At 49.7% G+C, this 21,623-nt stretch overlaps 1 protein-coding gene across 13 annotated transcripts in view; it reads right to left on the bottom strand.

Moving 5' to 3' along the window:
* The window catches only part of BCL9 (BCL9 transcription coactivator), a 61,198-nt gene that overhangs the window by 25,305 nt on the left and 14,270 nt on the right, over positions 1-21,623 (bottom strand). For 3 of the 13 annotated variants that reach the window (XM_027784632.2, XM_027784629.2, XM_027784633.2), the window contains exon 1: positions 374-1,336. The exons of 1 other annotated variant lie outside the window; for it this stretch is intronic. The gene's annotated coding sequence lies outside the window, so the exon portion shown is untranslated. Of the gene's footprint in view, positions 1-373; positions 1,338-4,136; positions 5,612-6,436; positions 6,599-6,790; positions 6,845-6,928; positions 6,954-21,623 lie in introns of those variants that run through there. 9 more of the 13 variants (XM_055802259.1, XM_055802255.1, XM_055802253.1 and 6 more) reach the window with 6 other exon arrangements.

Raw genomic sequence — 21,623 nt, 5'->3', positions numbered from 1 at the left:
CATCAAACTCTTCTTTTTACCCGGTTTAAAGCTTCTTAAAGAGGACTTCTCTTTTTATACATTGCATTCAGAGATGAGAAACATTTTTGGCAAAGAGAACAAGGTAAGCTGAAGGAACTGTTCTCAGGCAAAGGAAGGTGTAACAAATAGGTGTAAGTAACATTTAGCAAGTTTAGCAGACTCTTAGGGGTATAGATGAGCATTCCTCTTGGCAGCAACACCAGCTTAAAAAACTGCCACTACCAATATTTACTTCCACTCCTGCACCACGCTGTCTGATGTGCCCATACAACCATTTGCATGGCCAAACCATGAACCAGTTTGGCAAACCGATGCACGCTAAGTATAATTACTTTTTTGCCAGGCTACTTACAATCCAGGGCAGTTCCTTGATGCGTTTCAGTCTATGGCTGCTCCAGCACACACAGAGGGGTGGTGCAGAGTCAAAAACAGACCAGCGAGCGCCAAGGACTCTTCAGAAGCCAATTCTAGCACCAAAATAAATGCTCACAGGCATACTAACAAAGGGTGGCTAGGCCTATAGGTAAGGATACAGTCACAAAGTAAAAGCCTGCTTCTTCAAAAATAGAAATTTAAGTCAGTGTTGGAACAGTTCATTTGAATTCAGCACACATCAAAACATCACCTCAGGTTTTGCTATTGTTTTTGAGCTAACTAGCGTTTGCAAGACCCTGCGGTCTTAAAGGCAACTCTTCAGAAATTTCCCAACAGATGGACTTTTTTTGCTCAAGTTCTTCAAGATTAACTGGAATTCCTAATTATGAACAAGGTTCCTGTTCTTCTGCATTTGTATCACTCCCACCACAAAGTGGGGTCCAGCTCCAAAATGATTAAACTTTTAAAACAGAAAAAAAAAAACCCAAAAACAACCTAACAGACAAGTAAAGGTACAGGGGAAAACTATTTTAAATACTATAAGCAGAGCAGTGCTCAGATAAAAATTCAGCAATGTCCTTCCATTCACAAACTGCTCTGAAAACCTGAGTTAACACCTTCATTTTGCCAGCAGGAAGACTAGAAGGACTCCAACAGAGCTTGTAAGCAGGAAATCCAAGCCCATAGCAAATCTTGCTGGGTTAAAGGACTTGGTATCTATGTAAACAGACCACAGACCTTACCAAGGCACAGAGATTTCTGTGAAGTCCAAGGCCAACGCAAACTAGATAGAAGGATTTTATGAAGGCTGCCTGCATCACTGACAAAATTAGGGTAAACTTCTAGAAAGCAGAAGAGATCAAACCCTGCTAGGTAACACAACTTACATTTAAGATGGGAATTAGTTTGAATACTCACTTGCGTGTAAATTGCTCCACAGGATAAGGTTGTTGTGGTTGGGGGGGGGGGGTGGGGTGGGGGGGTGTCCATTGAATTTGTAAGAGACCAACAAAATTCCTGAGCCATAGGCACAGCTCATAAGGCAACAGAATTGACATAGCATGTCAGGAACTCAAAAGGAAAAAAATAATCTAGAAAGAAACATGTAGAAATAGGTATGGAAAGTCAACATATTAGAGAGTTGCAAGCCTTTGAATAGCTTGGAAACATGGATCAAAGGCACTCCATTCTTATCCACCTCAAACATATAAACTGTTCAGAAAAGTTGTTGTATATTAATATTTTAGCCTTGTGGCTTACAGTTGCCTTAGTTTCTATATTTGGATATTTAGTGACAAATGTAGTTTCTCTGGCTGTGGAGGACTAACCCTGAGTGAAAACAATCCAAGTACATGAACTGTAAAGATGAAATGCAAGATGGGGAGTAGGGTGGGGGGTGGGGGGGGAAAAGAGAAGCACAAGGAAGAAAGAGTCCACACCCTTTGTATTCATAATATACAGAAGAGATCTACAAAGTTTCAGGTTGTATGAACAGAAACCTATTTATTTTCTGTCACTTTAAAGTTCAGATCCTGCCTAGCTTAGAAAACTGTTGTTGTTGTTGTTTTGCTTTCCTCTTTTGTGATCAGTTAATTTGTTTATTGGTCAACACATCTCCCCAAAACAAAACAAAAACTAAAAAAGGCACCTATACACACCCCCCTAGACCACAAAAAGATGGTTCCAACAGTGCTGTCATAGTCTAGCTACTTCCCTCACAACAGAGTAAACTGCAGTTTCTCCCAAAACATCTTTATTGCATTTATGAGCTAAATAATCTGTACTGGGAAAACTATACTGGGAAGTCAGCAACAGAACTTTTACCAAACGTTGCCAAAACCAAGTACATACACAGGAAAAAAAGACACCCCCAGAAGAATTTCTAAAGTTAACCTGACCAAATATGAGCAGCTGAATGGGAGGGGGACTTAGACAAAAACTTGTTTAGGGTGGAGGTTTTTTTGTTTGGTTTTGTTCACACTTATTTAACGTCAATGATTGATTAACATTTTGGATAAAGGAGGTCTTTGTTAGTGATTCAGCATCTCCACCCCTTCAATTAAGGTGTTAAGAGTTCACAACAGTGCAGTGAGACCCAAGATCCCCAGACCCCTCTCCACACACACACACACAAAAAAAAAAAAAAAACACAACCAAAACCAAACACCAAAAACCACCAAAAACCAGATCAACAACAAAAAAAACCCAAAAACACCACATCCACCCCGCTGAAAAAAATTCCAAAATCCCAAAACTGACATGGTTGCTAAGTCCAAGTTAAAAAGAGAAAGATGCCTTTCTTTTGTTGTTTGAGGAGGGGCCAGCAAGGGAGACAGGGAAAGAATATGAGCCCTTGAGCCATTTTTATGCTCCGAGTAAGAAAAAAGGGCACATTCATTAAAAATAATCTCTTTGGAGATCACTGTTAAAAAAACAAAACAAAACACCAACCACCACCCAACAGAGCCATCATGCCAAATTGTCCAAAATGGCTATAAAATCTCACCAAAGCAACCCCTGTCATTCCCAGGAGAAAGCAGATCGGTCTGCCATGGGATATGGGCATGTGCACTCTGTGAGCACAGGATGAACACACAACAACCGCGTAGTTAGCCTCTGTGTAACTTCACCAGTTCAACACCTGTAACTGCCCACTGTAGACAGCAACCGGACACGACAGCCCTAATATAAAGCAGGAGTAAGGTAAACAAAAATACAGGAATAAAGCTGTTTAAATATGTTAATTCTTTCATTCCATACCCTGTGATATTTTTTTATCTGATTTCACGTAATGCCTTGCCTAGCTTCCCAACACTTGTTTTTGTAATATTTTGAACAATCACTGACCAGGTATTACCTTCCAACAAAGCAGAAGAAAAAAACCAAAATCTACACTGCCTTTTTTTTTTTTTTTCCCCCCTCTCCTGCCTTTTAAAGCTTGATACACTTAAGGATGCTTCAGAGCATCCTATGATGTCTGTGTGGGCTTTTCACAGAGAAATCGAGGACAAGATACTTTCAAGGAAAAGAAAAATGTTACTGGAACCCCTCAAAACTGGAAGAACTGTTTCCCCCGCTTCCTCCAACTGTATTTTGACAGTAAAGCAACTAGTCACCAGCAGGGAGGCTTAATGAGACAAACTTGACTTGGCATCTCTTCTTCTCTGCCCCAAAGTCAGTGAGGCTAATGCTCAAACTAAGGAGACGTTACTTTACAAGGTAAGGACTACAAGATTTGGTGCTCCCCTCCCAGAAAGCGAGGTTCACGGTTATTTCCAGACCAGTTCCAGAGTCCAAGTTAGGTTTGGCTCTGAAGGAAAAAAAGTGTCTCCCCTTTCACATTGGTGGGCTTTGAACTGTTCCACAATCAGCTCCCTACTGCCACTTACTATTTCATACTTTCTTCCTTCGCTGCATGGCAGTTTCCTCATTTCTCATTTTGTTTACTATTAAGCCACTAACCATGTAATCATCCCACCTTAATATTGTATAGTGAAATAACAACCCACAATTGACTGTCACATCGGGTTCTTCCCATCTGTGTCCTCATGCTTTGTCTGCCCTCCCAAACTAACACCCACCTTCCGCATCCCAAACATTCAGTCGTCAGAGGCCTTTTTGGTCCCATCATCCCATCGCCGACACAAGCGGCCTCCAGGACAGAAAAGTTGGACAACACAGAAATACAAGGTGATCTTTCTCATCCTAGAGGTAAAGCCTTGCTGCTTGCATGCACCTACCTGTCCCATCATTTCCCTAAGCGTTTGAGGTCTCCAGTGTTGGGGTTTTTTTCTCCCACACACATCCAAGCCTTAACCTCATGAACTTGAGTATCTCCACAGATTTAGCTTCTCTCATCCCCACTGACAGCCTCCCATACACCCCTTTGCAGTAAGCCAGGGCACAGACTCCCTCTCATGCGTGCACACACACCGTGCCTCTTCTCTACCTAGCAGAAACACTTCCAAATAAAACACATTTCCCCTGCCTTGTCAGATACTACTCTTCCCCACAATCCCTACACACAAGATCCCCTCCCACACTCTCAGTATCCCACAAACTCCTCTTGCACAACTATCCTACATACCAGTTTGACGCTACACGCTTAGCTTCCCTGGATTCCCACTCCCCTGAACTATCTCCACTGCTTCCCAGCTCTGCACCCCTGCAATTCCCTTCCCAACATGTACACTGCTGCCCCATACCACAATCCCACTCCCATATCCCTTTCTCCCAAGCACTTAAGTCCCAGCTCCTCACATCCTCCCATCACTACAATCCATCTCCTCATTTATCAATTTATTTCTCCCCAGCATACTCCATACTTCCTCATCCACCTCTCCACCTCCCTTCCTACAGACACCTGTACTTCAGCTCTTCCTGCAACAAAGCTCCCCATCCCTTCCTCACAGCACATCCCAGATGATCTAATGTCCCACGTACCGTCTCCCACCCCCTCACTGCATGCTTCGCCTCACACCCTACTCCCTACATCCCTACTGCAGGCTTCTGTGCCCCAGCCCCAACGCGGAGTCCGCACACACAGCTCTCACCCCACTTGCATCAGCTTTTTTCTCCTAGGACAGCCAGCAGAGGCAATTCCAACAATTCTAAACCTGGTGTTGCAGCCCCTCCTATGCTACATCCCAACCCCTCACTGGGATTAAAAACTCAGAGAACTACCTCTGTAAACCACCCAGCGCCATCCTTTCCATACAGCACAGCCCCTAGGGCACTCCAAGCACATCAGTGCGCCTCAGCACAGCACGCTCCACTCACCTACTCACACAGCACCCTAGTGCTGCAGCCCACCGCACCCCACACAGCACAGCCGTGTGGGCACCCAGTGCCCCCAGCACAGCCTACGGCACCCCACACATCCCGCCGCACAGCAGAAGCCCTAGGGCATCCTCCTGCACCGCAGGGTATCCCACACACCCCTCCATGCAGCGCAGCAATTCGCGCATCCCAGGCACCACAATGCAACCCAGGACGCCCCAGATACCCGCCCACAGAGCGCAGTCTCTGTGGCATCCCCTGCAAGCCAGAGCAACCCATAGAGACCCCAGGGCATCGCCTGCACCACAATGCAACGCAAAGCGCTCCACGTGCCCCTCCTTCAGCATAGCCGCCAGGGCTTCCCTGGCACCCTGCACCCACACAGCCCGCCACAGGGCACCCCCTACACCCCACATAGCCCGCCACAGGGCACAGATCCTGGGCACCCCCTGCATCCCCGACACATCCCTCCATAGAGCACAGCCTCCAGGCACCCCCTGCACCCCACACATCCTCCCAGAGCACAGCCCCCGGGCAGCCCCTGCACCCCACACATCCCCCCACAGAGCACAGCCCTTACAGCACCCCCTGCACCCCATACATCCCCCCACAAAGCACAGCCCCCGGGCACCCCAGCACCCCACACATCCCCCCACAGAGCACAGCCCCCGGGCACCCCAGCACCCCACACATCCCCCCACAGAGCACAGCCCCCGGGCACCCCCTGCACCCCACACATCCCCCCACAGAGCACGGCCCCCGGGCACCCCCTGCACCCCACACATCCCCCCACAGAGCACGGCCCCCGGGCACCCCAGCACCCCACACATCCCCCCACAGAGCACAGCCCCCGGGCACCCCCTGCACCCCACACATCCCCCCACAAAGCACAGCCCCCGGGCACCCCTGCACCCCGGAGCACCCCCTACCCCTCCCTCCGGGGCGCCCCGCATGGCGCTGCACAGAGCGCAGCGCCGGGGCACCCCCCGCACCTCGGAGCATCCCCCACCCCCGCCACGCAGCACCCCCGGGGCGCCCCTCGCACCCCTCACGCCGCGCCGAGCCCCCGGGGCACGCTGCGGAGCCCAGCCGAGCCGCCGGGGCGCCGCCGTCCCGGGGGCAGCGCTCCCCTCAACCGCCGGCGGCGCCCCCTCCCCGCGGCCCCCCCCGAGCCCCCCCCAACTCTCAAACTTTGGGCGGGCGGCGGCGGCCGGTGCCGGTGGTCGCCCGGTGCCCGCCGCGCCGCCTCCCCCTCACTCACCGCCGGGCCGTGGGGGAGGGGCGGGGGCCGAGGCTCCTCTCAGCCCCGGGCGGGAGGGGGCGGCGCAGCGTCTCCCCCCGGCGACGGCGGGTCCTTCCCCCTCCCGCAAACACACACAGGCTCCATTGTCCGCCAGCGCCTCCCCCCCTCCTTCCCGCACACATGGTACCGCCCATCGCAGCCCCTCTCGCCCTCTCCCCCCGCCCGCTCCCCCCTCCCCCCCCATTTTCCCCACACCGTTCCCCCCCCCCCCCCGCCTCCCCCCCCTCCCGCCGCGTCCCGCAACCCGGAGAGAGGAATGGTACCGCCCGTCGCGTGCGCCCCGCCCCGGGAATGGTACTGTCCCCTACTCACTCCGCCGGCGGGACCGCCTCTTACTCCCCGTTCCGGGCAGTGGTCTCGCCCGGCCCCCCCGCCCCGCCCCTCCCCAGCGAGAGGGCGGGGACAGTGTCCCTTCCCCCTCGCACACGCTCTCCTCCCGCCTTCGCCTACACAGTGGTAGCAGCCGGGCTCTTAAAGGGACAGGCCCGCCGCGGCGAGCGCCCCCCGGGCCCGCGGGAAGCGCCACCCACCCCTCCCCGCCGCCCCGCCCCTACCATTAACATAGCCTGTCCCCCGCCCCGGGGCCGCCCCGCCCCTCCTCCCCTTTTAAAGAGACCGCGCGCCCAGGGCGCTTCTTAAAGGACCCGCCCCTCCCGCCGCCCCGCTCCCCTCCGCGGGGCCGAGCGCCGGCAGCGCCCCGCTCCCCGGGAGGGGCGGCGGCGGCGGGGGGCGGGGGCTCCGCGTGCCCCGGTGCCCGCAGCCGCAGGGGAGGTGCCCGGTGAGGCGGGGAGGGGCCGGTGCGGGCCCCGGGAGCCGTCTCCCCTGCCCCCCCCCCCCCCCCCTTCCCTCGCCCCGCCCCGCCCGGCGGCGCGCTAGCACCTCGCGCTCCCCTGAGGCGGCGCGCGCGGGGCCCGCCCCCTAACGGCACCCCTAACGGAAACGGCGCGGGCCCCGCGGGGAGGGAGGTGGGGGTGCGGGCGCCCGCCCGCCGCTGAGCCTGGAGGCCTCGCACGGCCCCCGCGGCGGGCGCACGGCGGGGCCGGGGGCGCCGAGGGGAGGCGGGTGCCCGGGCCCGGAGCCTCCCCGGCTGCCAGGGCCGGCCTGCGCCACGGCACCTTCACCGGGTGCCGCCCCGGCTTGGCGGCGGGCCCCGGCTGCCCGCAGCGGGGCTTACAGGCCCTGGGCAGCCGAGGCGGGCGCTGGGCATGGCGGCCGGCCAGGGACGCAGCGGCCATCCCGGCAGGGGCGCAGCCCAGAGGGGCGGGCAGGACCGCGGCGGAGCGGCAGGGTGGCTCGGCCCGCGGACACCTGGCGTGGAATTTCCCTTCCACGTATTTCTGGAGCAGGAAGGGGCCGGCTGGCCATGGGCGAGGCGGGGGGGGCGCGGGGGAACTTCTGGAGGAGAAGCACGTTTCTCCTACCTGTGGCTGAGCAACTTGCCTGCCCACCAGCTGCCGGGTTGGTGGAGCCGCTCTGAGATCTGAGGGCCTTTTCTGGTGGGAGAAAGCACTGGGTTAAGCAGCAGCTTGCAGCTAAACAGGGAGGAACCAGACAGTAATGACAAACAGACACAACCTATCAACTCTTAAATATGCTCAAGGGCCCTATCCTGAGAAAATGCTCTACGTTTGGGGGATTAAACGTCAATGTAGTTTGAAAACGGCTGGCAGTTAAGAGTTTTGAAGATTTGTAGCAATCCCCCGCCCTTTTTAGCCGGCGACTCGCTCCGTGAAAAGAGCACTTTCGACATCCACTAATCCTTCTCCTTCACCTCCACAAAATGTTCTTAAAATGGGCGATCTTGTGGGTTCTAAGGAAGAGCTTCCCAAGCCACCGGTGGCACACGGTTGCACAGAACCGCTGCAGTCTAATGAGAGAAAGCAGGCTGATCGTTTTTGCATATCTGCGATGCCTGAATAACCTGTTTTGCCAATACAACATAAGTGAATAGAAATGTGGAGCGAATTCTCCCTCTCCCTTTATCCTCAAACGACCCACTCTTTACTCTGTCCAGCTCCCACTTTTAAATAACCCAACTCTTCGGAGGATGACCCTTTCAGCACTGAGCATTCACCCCGGGCATCGCTCTGGCAGATGAAACCACCTCCTCCCTTTGCTCAGCCCTCAGTCCCTAAGGGGCTTTTCCTCTTGTCATCCTTCCCCTCCCCTCGTTCATGCCCACTTGGTAACATTGTTAAAGAACTCTTTACAGCTTCCTGAGCACTGCAACAGTACCTAATTCACACCTCTTACCCTAGACATACTCTTCCTTGAGGGGGATACTTCCTTACCGCTGGTTCTCAATCCCTGCCGCTTTGCAGACCACAGCCCTCAAAGGTTTCCCACTGGACAGACTTTCAGCCCACTGATGCCTCTTGCTTGCTTCTCTCCGTTACCTTTTCCAGACAAGTTCCTGGGGCTACAAGTGCCCCGGATCCACAACCCAAAGGTGGAAACCGTTGGTCTCTGGCCAGCCTTCCCAACTCACCGATGCTAGCCCTACCTGTACCTTTCCACTGACCACAGCAGCACTTTCTAAAGCTGAAGTGTTGGTTGAAACCTCACTGATCAGCTCCACTTGAACCACCACCACCTTTATTGCCATCGGTTCAGCCCGCTGCCTGACCTGGCATATAAGCCTTCTCTATTTTCACATTGATACAGGTCTTTTATAACCTAACACCTACAATTCCTCCTCTCCTTTACGCACCCCACACCAGAGAGGGCTCGGTGGACTGAGCCCAGGAAAGGTTGCAACAGCAGCACAGAGTAGACCAGCCAGGCAGCAAAACACAGCAGAAGGGAAAGATACGCCTCATGGTGCTTTAGACAGAAGACCCAGCCTTGCTCTCACCGACATTGGGGACCCATCGTGGTTTGCTTAAAAGAAAGTTTGTTTCCCCTGGGCAGTAGAGGCTGGAGTTTTTCTAAGGAGCCTAAAGGAAGCCAGGCACCCAACTTCCTTTTCCTGAAGGTACCTTTTGGAAATCCTACCCCGTGCTTCAATCCTGACACATGCAACATCAGCGATAAAATACGAAGTGTTAGCAGACTGCCTTTTTTGTTCTCCTCCTCCTCTGACCCGCTACTTTGCTGTATTGTCCCTTGAGGAGTTAGACCAAGGAAAATGCTACTAGTTCGCAGATGCCGTGGTTCCTCCAACTCCCCTCCCTCCCCCCCCGACCCCATCCCCCCACATTTCAAACAGTTATAAATGACTGTGCAACTCTGCAGGCAGCGGTCTCAAATAACCACACCAAGCCTCTCCCCTCCAACGGCTTTATGTCTCTTCCTTCCTCTCTTTGGGGCTCCAGATAGCAGCCATCAAGGTGTTTTGCTTCACTCTCAAGTGAAGTTGCTACTTCATCCGCCACCTTTGGGAATCTGCCACAGCAAACTGCCACCAGCAGTGAATTCCCAAGGCAGGGATTCTCAGCTGAGAAATCCCTCCTGCTGTCCTTGAAGGGTTTTACCATGGGAACTGACAACAGGCTCCCAAATGATCTTAACTGCGATGATAGGTTGTGAGGCAGGATTTCAGGTAGCAGGAGCACCAGCCCATGGGACTGCCACTGCCAGCATTGACAGCATCGCCCCGTACCGGGGCCTTGCCCTCGCTTGGCCAAGCTCATAAAAGCTGCCCCTGAGAAGTCAGCTGTCCCAGCTCTTTAGAGCACTCCGGCAAATCCAAGAGCATCTTGGAAACATTACAGCTCTCACCACACTGCGTACACTCTCCTCACAAGTCCCTGGCTGCAGCAGGGACAGAAGATCAGTCTTTATTCAAAAGCGAGGTTCCTCTACCATTAGAGCAAACGAAGACTAAGGAAAGTTGCTACTACAGGAGCTCCAGTTCTGCAGAGCAGACAGATCAGACAAGATAGGCCTGCCGAGAAAATACATTTGCATTACACTTTCTATATATGGTTCAGAGCATGGCACACCCCATCGTGGCTTTTATTCTCTTCAAGGGCTGGGCCCTACAAACACTTAGTTTTACATGTGTAAGTAGAGTCCCACTGAAACACAATGGAGCTACTCATGCAAATAATGTTAAGAGTGTGTAGGGCTGTGGCTCTGTTTCACTACTTCATCTGCAGCAGACCCAGTTTAAGAGGATCCTGCCATGCTCTCTCATAATTATTGCCACTCACTTGTGCCAGTTAAACTATTTACGTAGCCACGCTCATAGGTAAGCTCTTTAAATTATCCAACTTCTTTTTCTTAAAAACCCTGCTAACAAGAACACATCCTTAAAGCTGGACCAGCTCTGATGCAGATTTCATCCCCACAAGCAGCTGAACTGGCACAACTGGAGGAGGTGGAAACATCTGAGGAACAAGGACTTTTGAAGATGAGATTGAGGGCAGGCAAAATGGCGACATGGAGCCTTAGCGTGTGAAGGCTGGAGGCATTAGTCTCTTCTGAAGTTACACCTTGCTCCTGACCATCCATTCTCTGACGCGGAGCCTCTTCCCCAACCACACAGCCGTTCCACATGAAAAAAGTTTCACCTCAAATGCAACAGCAGATTGAACCCTTCCAATCATTAATGCTTAAAACCCTTCCCTTAAGAAAATCTGTCACCATTAAGAAGAATCTACTGATGGCCACTCTACCCAGGATCAGGGATGTGCGCTCCTCCTTGCAGGTAAAGGATGTAGTCACCATGCGCATCTGTAGCCAGTATACCGCATCTTCTGCGGTCAAAGGATCCCTTGCTATTAGCTTTGACATGGCGCATTTGGGCCATGCAAAGCGTTCCCTACAATTATTTTTTTTTTCCAGTTTATGGGCTGTTTTATCTCTAGCAACTCTGTGCTGAAAATTGCATCACGTATTTCCTGTCTGCTGAGGCAAGATTTCCCTCTTTCAGTGTGATTATAACCTTCCAGCAGGGAAGCTCCACTAACTCCTTAAGAGCTTTGCTCTCTATACTGCCTCCGACTTGTGCATTCATGTACACCTGTGCAAAGTGGGTGTAAAGCACTGTCGCTGTTGGAAGTGAAGAACACACATCATTAGGAGGATGTTTTGCTTTGTTTGTTTGCTTTGAGTTTGAGGGGGTTTTGCCCTCTTTTTGCTCTGGTGTAAATGATCAGAGGAGCTGCAGGACCAGAGAGAGAGAGATCAGGCTCTATGAAATCTTTTTCTTACAAGCTTTGAGTTTTACATGGCTGCGTGCTCTAATGAGCCTTTTTGAAAGGAAACAACCCATTTCTGTAAGGAATCCAGGTGATTACGGTTCGCTTACTGCCGTGATCTCTCTGCATGGGCACAGGGGAGCTGCCTTCATGAATCTTGCTGCAGGATGAAGTCTAAAGATGGGACAGTGTGAAAGAGATGGGAATGGACCACAGGGAAGAGGAGTTTAACACCTACTTAGCTTGGGGGAAAAAAAAACCCCAGCTTCTTTCAGAACGTCTTTTATTTATTGTAAATCATTCCTAAAAGATTAGGAAATCAGGCCTGGGGGAGGGGAGAGATTGTTGTGGCTTTCTAGTTCAGTGTCTTGTGTCTTTTGGTATCAGGCATCACCCTGAGTCTCCCCAGTTTTGCTGAACCTCAGTCCTGCAGACACGAGAGAACATTCTTAACTTGGTTCGGGTGAAGAAGTCCCTCTGCAGCCTGACTCGTGTGGGCTTCACAGAGACTCACCGCGGAAGGAAACGCAAATATATTCATTTCAATGTCAGTATCCATACACACACACACCCCCCTACCTCTGTGCCCACTACTGGCTTAAGACCACTCGTAGCTCACCAGTACCGATTGCTACTGCCTCGCTGGCTGCAGTGCGCAGAGCTCTGTTAGGAAGGAAGCTGGCTGATGGATCTGACCAGCACTGGCTGCACATCACCCTACAGCAACAGCGTACAGATGATGGCAAAGTCAGCTGGGCAAGAAAGGCTTTGCCCTCACTTCTCAATCTACACCGAAAAGGGAGAAACTGTTGATCTTGTGTTTTCCTTTTCCTACTCACACGTGAACACCCAAACAATCTGAGCCTTAACCAAGTTCAGGCTGGAGCATGGAACTGGGCCTGTGGTTAAAATAGTCTTCCGGATCTCCAGAGACCCTTCTAGGTGATCTATCCCCCTTCAAGATACTATCCTACATCAAAACTCTGACATGATGAATAAATCCCAAGTATTACAACATTCCAGTCGCAGGAAGCTCCTGCCCTATTTAGAAAGTCATCTCTCAAGTCAATAAGCAGGTATGAGGCAAATACCACACGGCCATAGAGATAAATGCTCAGCTTTATCTCCCATGATTAAAAAAAAAAGGAGACTAAGGAGGAGAGAAGAGATACTGAATCAGAAGGGAAATCAGGTAAACAGAATCTGGGGAAACGTATGCTCATGCACTACATGAAAAATGTGAATTCATACTAAACAAAGGTGGGAAATTTTGGCATACAGGAGACTCCAAAATCAATGTCTGCCCAGGAACACTGCTCCCGTTACACTGTCCTCATGTTTTACAGGGAACCGCTAACACACACTGAGTGCTGTGGTGCCGCCAAGAGAATTAGGCTGTGGAATTGCCTGACCCTTGAGCCTTTTAAGATTCTCAGCCATGACTTTACACTCCCTTTGTATGTGTATGAACATCTTTGACTTCAATGAGAAAAGACATGGCAGCAGCTCAGAAGATCGCCAAATTCATCTCCTGCTTCCATTCAGCCACCTGCTGAGCCTAGTCCAAGATAGCAAGCTCCCTTGCACAGCCACGCAGTTATGTTCTCTGAAATGCCTGCCCCAGAGCACCAGGACACGTGTGCACTTTCATGGTGTAAAACCAACCAAACGAAATTTCATTCCCAAAGGAATATCTCTGAGAAAGCCATGACCAGCTGAAGAAAGCACCTCTCACTAGGAGCATCCTTCTCACAGAATAAATAGGAGGAGGCTAAGTCTGCCCTCAGACAGACAGTAGTCATCATCTGTCGCCAACACATACAACAGCTCTCTCGGCATAAGAGGCTTTTTGTGCCTTGTGCTGCTCCTCCAGCATCCCGCCGTGCCTGCTGTACAACAGGGCGGCAGCGCACGCAGGTTACACTCACGGACTACAGCTGCCCCTACAGTCAGAGCACAGGTATTCACGGGTAAAATTTTGCTCGTGTCTCTCCTGCAAGGCTACAATAAAATAAAAATAACTTCAGCATGATTTCCCCTCTAGATTGCGCACAAAGAAGAAACCAAGCCCCCACTGTACTGCAGACTGGCCCGTTAAAGCGAATGGTTAAATTCTTGCTATGAAAAAGTAGGCGTTGTTGTCTGTTTTGTGAGGCAGAAATCAATATTCCCGCCTCCTCTCCTTCTGTTATTTCACCTTGAGATACTCATGCTCAGATAGATGAGATCTGAATCTTACTCACTGTTACTGCAACTTTTCTCTCTCCAGCATTTCACAGGGTCACAGATGTTCTTGGAGTCCTAACCTGCCTGTAATTTACCACTCAGCTCCCTAAACTGAACACCACTGGTGACTGAAGTAGTGACTGATTTTCCTTCCCAATCACACCGCTGCAGCTATTTCTATTTATCTGCACCTTCTATCTCAGTCATTTTGCTCCCCGTGCCCTCCAATAACAACCCTCTCTCTGCCACAGCCTCTTTCTTCTCTGGACCCCTATAATTCACTCCCCAGTGCTAGCCTCTTCCGCGCCGTGGCCGTGTCATATAAATGATGTTTTATTGTGAAATGCCCCTTCTGCTCTCTGTCTCCCTTTAATCTAAATGTGGGGGGAAGTGGGGGAGTAGCTTGGTTAAGTCTATGAATTTGGGGGGTGGGGTGGGGAGTGTGCAAGGGGGGAAGGACCTGGGTGACTGATGCTCAGCCCAGGGAAGACTGAATCGATGTCGGCTGGGGAGAGACAAGCAGGGTACGATAAGGCAGCACCATACCTCAACAGCTGCTCATTCAACTAGGTTTCCCTTCGGCGGTTCAGATTCAGGGGCCTGAACCAATTCCTGCAGATCAGGTAGCAATAATGCCAGGCTGACTGGGCTGTTCTGATGAGTCCTCTTGGATGCAGCTCTGTCTACTATCATGCCTGCCTCTATCACCTAAGGATTAGACAACTGCAATATGCTCTGTTTGGCACCATGCTTTAAATCCATTCATAAACCGAAGGCAACGCAGAACTCAGCACTCTGTTAGATAAGCCGCGTCTCTCACCCACGATCATTCTCACGTTTCTGTTCCATTTTATGCCATCTGACCACTGGTTTTCAGACAGACTTTAACATGTTCCTGTTGACCTCCACCTAGTGCCTCACAGACCAGAACCCTTCCCACCTGAGAAATCACCTCTTATATTTCCTAGAAGCTGCAGAAAAGGCATCAGGTATTTTCACACAGGTACCTAGGAGAGTAGAGTTGAGGGTTGTTCAGCCTTTAATTTACTATTGTTTGCTGATGACAGTCTGATGAAATTGCTTGAGTTCTAATGAAGACAGTTTTCATTATCTGTCATTTAAAAACGTCAAGGGAGCTTAGACTGAATGGATAGGTGCTACCTGTTGTTCCAAATAGCTTTTGATGAAGGGAATACATTTCAAAAGTACCAGTCGCTGATTTACAGGTGCTGTGCAAAGATTACATAAAACAGTGAGATCCCTCCAAAGAAAACAAGCAGATTTCCCCCTTGCTTTTTAGTTTAGACATTGGCTTATCGTCAGTGTGGTGCTGATTTTTTTCTGCAGTAATCATCGGCAGCCTTCAGATCTGCAAGTTCCTAGATGATAGAGGACAATACTGACAAAAAAAGGAGTCTTCACTATTAGAGGGCACTTGAGGGTGTTGGCTTAGCTGCATAAATGCTTCACTCTCATTCTTTTGCATTTTTCTTGTGCACTGTTATAGTGCAGACTATGGACCACTTTAGCAACAGATGTCATGACTGGACATACTTCTGCCCAAACATTTTGCTAGTCCCTCTCTGCTGAAGGTGTTGGCCTCTCACAGCTTAACTGCAATAACAGACTGTGTGAATGTTCCTAGTCCATCTGAGCACAAAATCTGCCAGCTTATTTTAAAGCATATCTGTTCATTCCCTAGCATGAATACATCTGCTTACAATACCTGCCTTGCAGGTCCGCAGAGACACCTAGGACAGCATGTTTCTTTTCTATCTTTATTCTTCTATTTTAGAGCATCCTTTTAACATGTGAGAAGGTGCTGCATAGGGGACCTGCCTTGGTAATGTAACTCTGATGGGATACACTCCCTTGTGCCTTGGCTTGCTTACAAGATGGGCTGTTCCTACACACAACCTATACCATTTGCCTGTCGTTTCTATCAAACCATGACAAAATGAATGCCAGCAGTCCAGCCAGCATGCAAGGAATGCAGGTAGTGCTCTGGCTACAGTGTCTTTAAGAACCACTTGCGTTTTGGTAATTGCTTTTGTATGAGTATCCAGCATCAAAGACTGTAGCACTGATCTCTTTTAAACATTTAAATGCTGAAGCACAGGTACCTTCCACTTAAGAATTAGACAACAAAGACTGCTGCTGCTTTGTCCACACAACTTCAGCCTGCCTGACTCTCACGTAAGTCGGCTGGCTTCCTCATCCAGGTCCCTGTTCCTCCCATGTGCAGAGACTGCAGTGTCCCCCATGGTGTCCCAGCTCTTGGTGGGGTATATCGTGTTCAAAACTAAGACTTGATGGTAATGAGGAAGGAGAGAAGGACTGAGCCTTAGGATGGCGGACTCTGAAATTCACAGATGTGGGGTAGAAGTAAGAGCTGTTCTGAGACCTGATTATTTCTGCGTCTTGTTTCCATTAGGACAATGTTTCCCAGGCACTTACTCCAGCCATCCTTACAAAGCATCTCCCAAAGAAAAGGGTTTATGTTCCTGGCAACATGTTCCAAAAAAACATGTCCCTAGCTCCCTGCTGCCATAAGCAAGCACAACTCCAATGATTTCAATAAAGCTGCACTTTCTGTGGCCCTAAGGCTATAACACTACAGTAAACAAAGCCAAATACCGTAAGCCAGATGCTTTAAGGTCTTCAATGGCTTACACATACGATCCACCAGAAGATGGCTGAACCCACACTTCAGCTGGCTCGCACAGAGCACTTTCACCCACCAGCAGAACATGGAACCCAGGGCCTCATCCTGAGGCAGAGCAATGGCTGGTGGACCTCAGCCTGCTCTCCATGGGCACTTCCCCTCGGAAGGGCAGTGGTACCTCGCTCCTCTGGGCTCTGTGCTGCGCCGGCACCCCCAGCCTCCCCTCTGAATCCTCTGCTCTCTCCAGAAAGAAACCCGCACCCCACTCTAATGGCCACAAGGATGAGTCCAAGCAACAAAATGCTGATACCAAAACCAAACCACCTTACAATTTCAGCTGCTCACCACTCCGGTTTCTTCACTTCCCCATTGTACAGCTTGTTTTCCCTTTACATCTAAACCATCCAGACAAACACCACTCACTCCAAGCAAGGGATAGCTCAAGGCTGTTGCCAGACTAGGTTTGGGACCCACTGGCACATGCTGAAAGCAGACCCACGGCTCAGTTAGATGACAGCGTACATCCTGGAGTAAGAAGGATGTAATGCTGGAGAGTTGCTCAGGACTGAGTGAACACAGCGAATGAATGGTCTTTCCAGCTTCAGAAGTGGTCCCTGAAGGCCAGCAGTAAGGGACTTTGGCTTGATAATATAGTCTGGGGAACGTACTGCACACAGATCCAGTGAGTAATGTTGAAAATCCATAGGCAAAGGAAATGTTTTAAAACAGAGGAGGAAAGTCTACTTGCAATCAATACCCTGAAGGTCTCTAAAAGGAAACTCTCTGCAAAAAAGGACACATTTGCCACATATAAATCTTTAATGATATCTTGTAGTTCTAACAAAGCCTTTTTTTTTAAAAAAAAAAAAAAAGCAGATACTGTAATACACCTGATAGAGCAATCATCCTCACACAGCAAAATATGATTTTCACACCTGGTAAATGAAATGACTGCTGCATCTCGAGGCCAGGGTTAGGGGCTAAGGTGAGCTGCTAATGGAAGGTTAGAGACCACATAACAGCTCTTCAGGGAGCACCCTTCAGATGCTCTTTTCATGTACAGTAGCACACAGTGATCAGAAGGCACTGGCGGCACATACTAAAGTCACTGTCACTGACAGCGGTTCTAACTGTGCAGTCGCCAGTTGATAGCTCGGGTTAAGATAGCCGGCTGGCACGCCAGCGCTCCTCAGACCCTGGATAAGACTCACTCTCTTGTAAGAGCAAGCCTGTATTCTTTCATCTCCCTCCTCGTATGCCTTCTGCACCCCACCAGTGTTAACCAGTCGCCCTCTCCTCGCAAATGAAGAGTGAAGCTATAGAGCCGAGACAACAAACTTTGCGACCGCAAACAGCTAGAGCCTCTGAGCCGTGACAAGAAAAGCACGTGGTGAAAATCAAGGAAAAATACTGATCCCAGGCCATGCTGGTGGGGACCCAACGGCATTCAGAATCTGCCCTGTATCAGCTCGTGAGACCGCTAGATCCAGGCAGGGTAGCTACACAGTTTGCCAGTCACTTGGGAACAGGAGAGAAGTGAGACCTGTGGAGAGCCAGCAGGCCCTGGAGGTACAGGTATTTACAACAAAAAAATCCGGCTGGAATCTGCAAGAAGAAGACGCACGGAGAAATATACTGCAGGCACTAGCACCAAACAAGACACATGGCTTAACAAGATGCCTTAGTATATCCGGCTCCATAAATTAGACTGGGATTCCCAGTTCTTTAGCTCGCAGCTCCTGCTGATTTCTGTGGATAAAGGGGATGTTTGTCACTCCCAAGATCAGATGCCAGATCGAATGCTTTTCAAGAAGTACACAGATGAGTGTGTTCCTAGGGAAGAACGAGCTAGAGCTAAGCCTTCGAATGAGCACAAGGAGAACCTCCTGCCCACAGACAGGAAAGTGGTAACCTCCTTCACTTCCTTTGTGGCTTTAACCTAAACCACAACTCCTCCCTTTGGGTTAGGATTCTCTTCCACTCATTCAGATGTTTGTCAGCTTGTCTCTCTCTTAATACCCAGCATCCATCGCTGCCACATAGGGGAAAAAAAGCGCTCGTCGTCTTTTCCTCCCTCCCACACCCCTTTTGCAGTTTCTTCCCTAAACAAGAATGGCTTCAATGCACAGCAAAGCAAGTTTAAACTACAGCTCTTCAGGCACCGACACTGAAATTGGCAATTGCAACATGAAGGAGCAGGGAGAAAGGAGACATTGGCATACCGGCTACACCAACATTTGGGAATGCTGGTAGTGAGGAAACGTTGCTGCCAGCAGGAAAAGTGATGCCAAACCAACTCACAGGGCTTTTCCATGAGCTCGAGCACTCCTTCCCAGCCTGAGGTGCAACATCCCTCTTCTCCCCCAGAGAGCCTCATGAGGAGCATGGACCAGGTGCTGAAAGCAGGGGGTGAGCGCAGTGAAAAGCTGTGCCACCACACAGGAGGCCCCTTGGCGGTGCATAGAGAGGTGAGGACAGGTCCCACCACCCCTAGTGTGGGGCATCAACGAGGGAGAGGCAGCAGCTCCCCCCTCACGGAGATCCCATCATCTGCTGAAGGGAGGTTTAAAGATGTGAGGAGACTGCGGCTCCCACCCAAAACCCTTGTCCAAAGGCTTAACCCTTTGATCCCCAGGTGATACTGGGGGGTTTTAGGGAGAGTTGGGTCTTGTGGAAGATTTGAGCAGTACTGCACAGCCATTTTTTTCTACCTTATAATATACCAGGTAGGCAGAGAGGTACCTGGGGGAGGGAACCTCTCCCACTGCTCCCACTGCTCCCACTGCTCCACACCCGGCAGCCACACATGGTGTCCAGTGATGCAGTCCACCTCCCACTCCCAGGACACTTTGGGACTATGTAGGGTGAAAGGGAATGTTTTTTGTTCCTTCAAGATTTCCAGAGATTTCAAATCATTGCTCTATATCTGATTGGGGTAAAAAATAGTTTTCAAAACTTATACCTAGAAATTATGACCAAATTAATTAAATGCAAGATTTTATTTTACCTTCTTGAAGCACTTCATTTTGACAACTTCAAAACTTTTCTCCTTTTTTTTTTTTTTAAAGATGGGACACAAAACTGGAATCAACTTTTCTCGAAAATAGCAATAGTTTTGGCAAATCAGCAATTTTCTAACAAAAATGTATCACTGGAGAAAAATCTTGACAAAACCTAGTTCTATTATTTCCTCCCAGCACCGCACAAGAATATGCCTCCGTGGTGTAATTCAGCCTTAAGTTTCATAGCAACTCTGATTCAGACATATTGCATGCACAGCTATTAGAATATGCCTTTGACATCATGAGAGCAATGCAAAATAGTGTATATACAATATGGCCAAGCAATGCTGCTATGGAAACTCTTGCTTTGAATTCCCGTATATGGGATGTTTAAATTCTTATCCCTAATATCACTTTAACAGAATGTTGTATATTTTATTTCCTTGCTCAAGTCATCTCCCTCCTTCTGGACTCTCCCCTTTGCAAAAGAAAAGTGCTTTTGTGGGTGAAGCAGAAGGTGATGAGATCTGCGCTGCGTTCCTGGTGTTGCCATATACACCAGCGCCATGAACTATAGCAAGGGAAGTAACGGATTTGTGCCTCAGTTTCTGCAGCTGTACTATGGAAATAAGATGACGTTTTACTTCGGATATGACTCCAATGTGCTTTGAAGTCCTCTGTGACAGCCAGAAGATACATGCATCCTTATTCCTATTTGTTACTTTCCGTAGGCGAGGAGTTACTGTCCTCTACAGACCTATGCTGATGATCTCTCTATATTGAAGAACCAAATCAGGAAGTAGTCGCCCACTCACGTAGCGAACAGATAAGTAATAAAGCAGCGCACTTGCCAAATCCTAAGGAGGTGGTTTCTTAAAAAGACATAGGAAGCTTTCATGTTTTGAAGCTGACTAATTTCAGAAAGTTCCCGTTTCGCTCTCTTTTTCTCAAACTTCCTCAAAAAACATCTGTTTACCTGCTCTTCTGAAGTGTCTTCTGCTAGGGGGGGTCTGACCGGCCAGACTAAAGGTAACCATGTGGGAAGAAAAGAGGACACTTTATCTGTCCACCTCTTCCATTTGCAAGGTGCTCCTGGTGACCCTAGTGGTACTTTGGGGGTCTTACCCCGACAAGGAGAGGATGCTGCAGCCAGCAGCGGTCATCCAGCCCTGCCCACTGCTTTGGGGTGCAGCACATCCCGGGACACATGGCACCACCTCCTGCAAAATCTGAGCAGAATGTGCAATCTCATAACGATCACCCAGCAGCCAAAGAAACTCACCCGTGCAATCCAGTGATCACAAATGCAGATTAAGTTACTTGCATTCATCTGATGGTGTAATTGCCAGACTGCACATTCAAATGAGTATTTGTTTAACTGTGTGATATACAGATAGAGCTTATGCACTTGAGGCCAAATTCACCCCTGTTGTAATTTCCCTAACTCCAGTAGCAATTACTCAAAGGATTAATTTGGCCCATAGTGTTTCCTAGTATGTGTGATTCATCATTTCTTTCCTATAACAAAGAATAATACACTGTTTCAATCAGTGGTGATGTCCTGGCCTCCTTGAGGCTGCCGGACTCCCTGTTTAATCAGACATAAAACAAATCACTTGCAGAGGCAGAGGCGTACAAGCATGCTTTAATTACAATATTGTAACACCAATTAGAGATCTATCTAATCGAGGACTCAGTACTTCCTACTCGAGTATTACTCCCATGTTGGGATAATTACTGCTAATTAAGCTTGGAACTAATTAGGCCAAATGATCTCATTTATACCAACATAGATGACTTCTAGGAGTTCACACACACCAAAAAAAAAAAAAAATCCAAGGGCGATTTTATCATTCCTGGACTCATCAGCACTTTGCTTTTGAAATGGACTGTCCCTCCCTGATGGATAAGCCCTGTGAAAACCCAAGTCCCACATCTCAGATGATCTCAGATTCTCCCAAGGTACAGAAACGCTCTCTGAAGGCATTGCAGTTGGTTGGCTAGCCCAAGTCACCTTCTGCTCTAATAGACACAGCGGATTAACAGAGCTGCGCCCCATCACAGCCGGGTTCATTCAAAACCTGGAGGCCACTCGCACAGTTACGGTG

The sequence above is a fragment of the Falco peregrinus genome, chromosome 4 (genome assembly GCF_023634155.1).
Source record: "Falco peregrinus isolate bFalPer1 chromosome 4, bFalPer1.pri, whole genome shotgun sequence".
Lineage (NCBI taxonomy): Eukaryota > Metazoa > Chordata > Aves > Falconiformes > Falconidae > Falco > Falco peregrinus.
This window is presented reverse-complemented; position numbering and strand designations above follow the sequence as displayed.